This window comes from Hetaerina americana, unplaced genomic scaffold, assembly GCF_022747635.1.
Source record: "Hetaerina americana unplaced genomic scaffold, ioHetAmer1.1.p SCAF_149, whole genome shotgun sequence".
Taxonomy (NCBI): domain Eukaryota; kingdom Metazoa; phylum Arthropoda; class Insecta; order Odonata; family Calopterygidae; genus Hetaerina; species Hetaerina americana.
This window is the reverse complement of record NW_027286614.1, coordinates 522,947-527,500: the sequence shown is the minus strand read 5'-3', so window position 1 is coordinate 527,500 and position 4,554 is coordinate 522,947. Positions and strand designations below refer to the sequence as shown.

The 4,554-nt window shown below is 54.3% G+C and overlaps 1 non-coding gene across 1 annotated transcript; it reads left to right on the top strand.

Moving 5' to 3' along the window:
• Window positions 1–14: 14 nt before the first annotated feature.
• LOC139686722 (5.8S ribosomal RNA) lies at window positions 15–169 on the top strand. Its single transcript, XR_011700553.1, has one exon. It is a non-coding gene; the product is annotated as a 5.8S ribosomal RNA (ribosomal RNA).
• The last annotated feature ends 4,385 nt before the right edge of the window (window positions 170–4,554 follow it).

The following is a 4,554-nucleotide window of genomic DNA, read 5'->3' as shown; positions in this document are numbered from 1 at the left end:
AAATGAAAGAAAGAAATTCTAAACGGTGGATCACTCGGCTCGTGGATCGATGAAGAACGCAGCTAACTGCGCGTCGAATTGTGAACTGCAGGACACATGAACATCGACGTTTCGAACGCACATTGCAGCCCTCGGATTTTGTTCCCGGGCTACGCCTGGCTGAGGGCCGGCAATTCAGTTCGCGAACGGAAACGTTTGCGTACTGGGGCGACGAGCGTCCCTCGCTGGGATGGATCGTCGCCCGGATTGATAGGGGGCTCTGCGGGAGATTGGGCGAGACCCGTCCCCGCCGGTCGAGGTGAGACGCTTCGTTATTTTTTGACGGCGTTCGCCTGCGGATCGGTGGGGGCTCGGTTATTACTCCCTCTCCACGGGCAACTATATCATTTGGGCCGACCTCAGAGCAGGTGAGACCACCCGCTGAATTTAATCATATTAATAAGCGGAGGAAAAGAAACTAACCAGGATTCCCTTAGTAACGGCGAGCAAACAGGGATCGACTCCAGGGCCAAAGCTCGCGCCCCCCGCGGGGCGCCGAGCGCTGTGGCGTTTGGGAGCGTCCAATTTCCCGAGGGGCGCCGGAGAGTCCAAGTCCCTCTTGAACGGGGCCACGGCCCGGAGAGGGTGCCAGGCCCGTGCGACCTCCGCGCTTGCCTCCCGGGAGGGGCGCTCCTCAGAGTCGGGTTGCTTGAGAGTGCAGCCCAAAGTCGGTGGTAAACTCCACCTAAGACTGAATACGGCCACGAGACCGATAGCGAACAAGTACCGTGAGGGAAAGTTGAAAAGCACCTTGAAGAGAGAGTTCAAGAGTACGTGAAACCGTTTGGGAGTAAACGGGTGGTACCCGAAATTTCGAAAGGGGAGATTCAGGTCTCGCCGGCGACGGGCGAGGGTCGCTTGACGGATGGCGCGCCGGCGGGCGGGGGGTGACCCCCGTCACAGGCGCGTCACCCGGTGGCCCTCGAATGTTCGTCGTCGGTGTGACGCACTTCTCCCCGAGTAGGACGTCGCGACCCGTCGGACGCCGGCCCCAAGGGCCCGGGTGGAGTCCCGCCCGCTCTCGAGCGGAAAAGGACCCCGGGATCCCAGGCCGGATGTCCGACGGTAGGAAGCGAAAGTCGACGCGCCGCAAGGCGTCCGGCCCTCCGCGAGCACCCTCGGGGGTTAGGGTTCCGGACGCGGTCCGATCCCTTTCCCACCGTGGGGCTGTCCGCGAACCGTGAGGTGTCCTCGGACGGCGTCGAAAGTTTCGAGTCCGCGACGCTACGGCTTGGATGGTCCACCCGACCCGTCTTGAAACACGGACCAAGGAGTCTAACATGCGCGCGAGTCGTTGGGTCGGACACGCTCCGCTAAACCCATAGGCGCAATGAAAGTGAAGGCCGCCGTTCCGGCGGCCGAGGGAGGACGGAGTCGTTCGCTCGCTCCGGCGGGCGTCGGTCCCCGCACCCCCGGGGCGTCTGATCCCTCATTGCGAGGGGAGGCGCACCCAGAGCGCACACGTTGGGACCCGAAAGATGGTGAACTATGCCTGGCCAGGACGAAGTCAGGGGAAACCCTGATGGAGGTCCGTAGCGATTCTGACGTGCAAATCGATCGTCGGAGCTGGGTATAGGGGCGAAAGACTAATCGAACCATCTAGTAGCTGGTTCCCTCCGAAGTTTCCCTCAGGATAGCTTGCGCTCGGAGGAGAGTCTCATCCGGTAAAGCGAATGATTAGAGGCCTTGGGGCCGAAACGGCTTCAACCTATTCTCAAACTTTAAATGGGTGAGAACTCCGGCTTGCTCGATTTATCGAAGCCGGAGACGGGGTCCCCTCGGGGGCCCCTGGGATCGGAGTGCATAGTGGGCCACTTTTGGTAAGCAGAACTGGCGCTGTGGGATGAACCAAACGACGGGTTAAGGCGCCCGAAACGACGCTCATGGGAAACCATGAAAGGTGTTGGTTGCTTAAGACAGCAGGAGGGTGGCCATGGAAGTCCGAATCCGCTAATGAGTGTGTAATAACTCACCTGCCGAAGCAACTAGCCCTGAAAATGGATGGCGCTGAAGCGTCGTGCCTATACCCGGCCGTCGCCGCAGGGCGGACTCGGCTCCGAGTCGAGTGCCGCTTGACGCGGCGACGAGTAGGAGGGTCGCGGCGGCGTGCGCAGAAGGGTCTGGGCTCGAGCCTGCCTGGAGCCGCCGTCGGTGCAGATCTTGGTGGTAGTAGCAAATACTCCAGCGAGGCCCTGGAGGACTGATGTGGAGAAGGGTTTCGTGTGAACAGCCGTTGCACACGAGTCAGTCGAGTAGTAGTTTTAGGGGTTTGTAGGGTGCGTCGACAGCTATGGTCATTTTGCACCACTGTCATTACGTAAAACTTATGTTCCTTTTAAACTAGGAATAAGTAAACAAATAAATACGAATAAATATAAAAATAAATAAATTAAACAAAAAAAAAAAAAAAGGAAAATGCTAAAATCAAAAGCATTAAAATTATGAGCTCCAAAGCTAAAGCTGCCCCATTAAACCAGTATACCTTAAAAAACTTAAGACTCGGTTTATAGACCCAGAGTCATCCCCTAAAATATTTCTTAAGTCTCCCCTTATCTTCAACATGTCTCTGGCCCTTTCGTATGTTTTACATTCCGTCAGGATATGTTTTATCGTCAGCGGTTGGAGGCACTCATTGCAGCGGGGCTGTTCTTTTACCTCCGCAAAGAGGTACGAATGAGTGAGGGCAGAGTGTCCTATTCTCATGCGCGTAATCATGACCTCTTCCCTCCGAATGCTCAGGATGGAAGAGGACCATGGGGAAACGACCGGTTTTATTGCCCTGAGTTTATTATTTTGCAGAGACTGCCAAGCCTCCTTCCACTGATGCAGGACCGAGTTCCGCAAGGCGGCCTTCACGTCCTCCATTGGAACCAAAGTGGAGTCGGTCTCGGGTTGTCGAAGGGCATCCTTCGCTGCCTGGTCAGCTTTTTCGTTGCCTCTTATGCCGACGTGACCAGGAGTCCATATAAAGGAGACCCTGTTCCCCTTTCTCTGAAGGGACAACAGGGTATAATGGATCTCCTGGACTATCGGGTGCACAGGTGCAAAGATTGATAAAGATTTTAGGGCGCTCAACGAGTCGGTGCAGATGAGGAAAGAGCCATTGCTTTCTTTTATTTCTCCTAGGGCCGTCCTTATGGCTGACAGCTCGGCTGTGAAAATGCTGCAAGAAGTGTGCAGTTTTTTCCTCACGACTCCATGGTAGTGGGACACGACCGCATAGGCACATGCAGATTCTGACTTTGACCCGTCGGTGTAGACTGGGACGAAGTCAGAAAGTGAGCTGAGGACGGCACTAAAGAGCTGCTGGTATTCGGAATCGGTCGTCTTGGCTTTGCGGCGTGCACTGGCAATGAGTTTAATATCCGGCATTGGTGTTAACCAAGGCGGATACTTAGCATAGGAGACGGGGCATATTTGAGGAAATGTAAAATTTACCTCATTAATAAAATCATTAAAACGAACGGCAAAGGGCCTAGTTGCCCTTCTCCGCCTGTTAAATAAGTCTAAAAACCGTTGGTTAAAAACTATGTTAAAACAAGGGTGGATTGTCTCTGACAAAATTTTACAGGCATAGTTGCCCATTAAAATCATCCTGCGGGTTTCCAACGGAGGCTCCCCTGCGTCTGCAAGTAAGCTTGGGACTGGGCTTGTTCTAAATGCCCCGGTGGCCAACCGTATCCCAGCATTGTGGACACATGTGAGTGGTCTCAAGTAAGACTCTCGTGCTGAGGAATACACTATGGAACCATAGTCCAGTTTGGATCGCACCAAGCCTCTGTACAATAAAAGCACGGTGGTGCGGTCTGCTCCCCAAGTGGAGTGAGTTAAAAACTTTAAAACGTTGAGGGTTTGGCGACACCTCTCGCGTAACACGCGGATATGCTCCCGCCAGTTCAGCTTTTGGTCCAGGATCATGCCGAGAAAGCGGACGGACTCCACAAATGGAAGAATCCTACCCAACAGGGTTAGGGTCGGGGTAACGTGGTAACCGCGAAGACGGTGAAAGTGCACGCATTTCGTTTTCTCCCTGGAGAAACGAAATCCGTTCTTTCGCGACCACTCTCCCAGATTGTTTAGAGTCACCTGGGCTTGCCTGGAAGCGTTTGGCAGTCGTGTCGACCGGCAAAATATAGCTAAGTCGACCACATAGAGCGATGCCATCACCGGGGCATTGATGCATTCCACCACGTCGTTGATGGCGATGGCAAATAACGTCACGCTCAGTACTGAACCCTGGGGTACCCCGTTCTCCTGTGTAAAAGATCGGGATAAGTGCTTCCCAGTCCTTACTTTAAAAAGGCGGTTAGTTAAAAAATTCCTGATAAATAGGGCCATGTTGCCTCTAAATCCCCACTTGTGGAGCGTGTTGAGGATTCTCCATCGCCACACACTATCATAGGCCTTCTCCAGGTCGAAGAAGACTGCTATGACGTGTTGACGGTGGAGAAAGGCTTCCTGGATGAAGTTCTCAGTGCGCACCAGATGGTCCGTCGTGGACCTGCCACGCCGAAA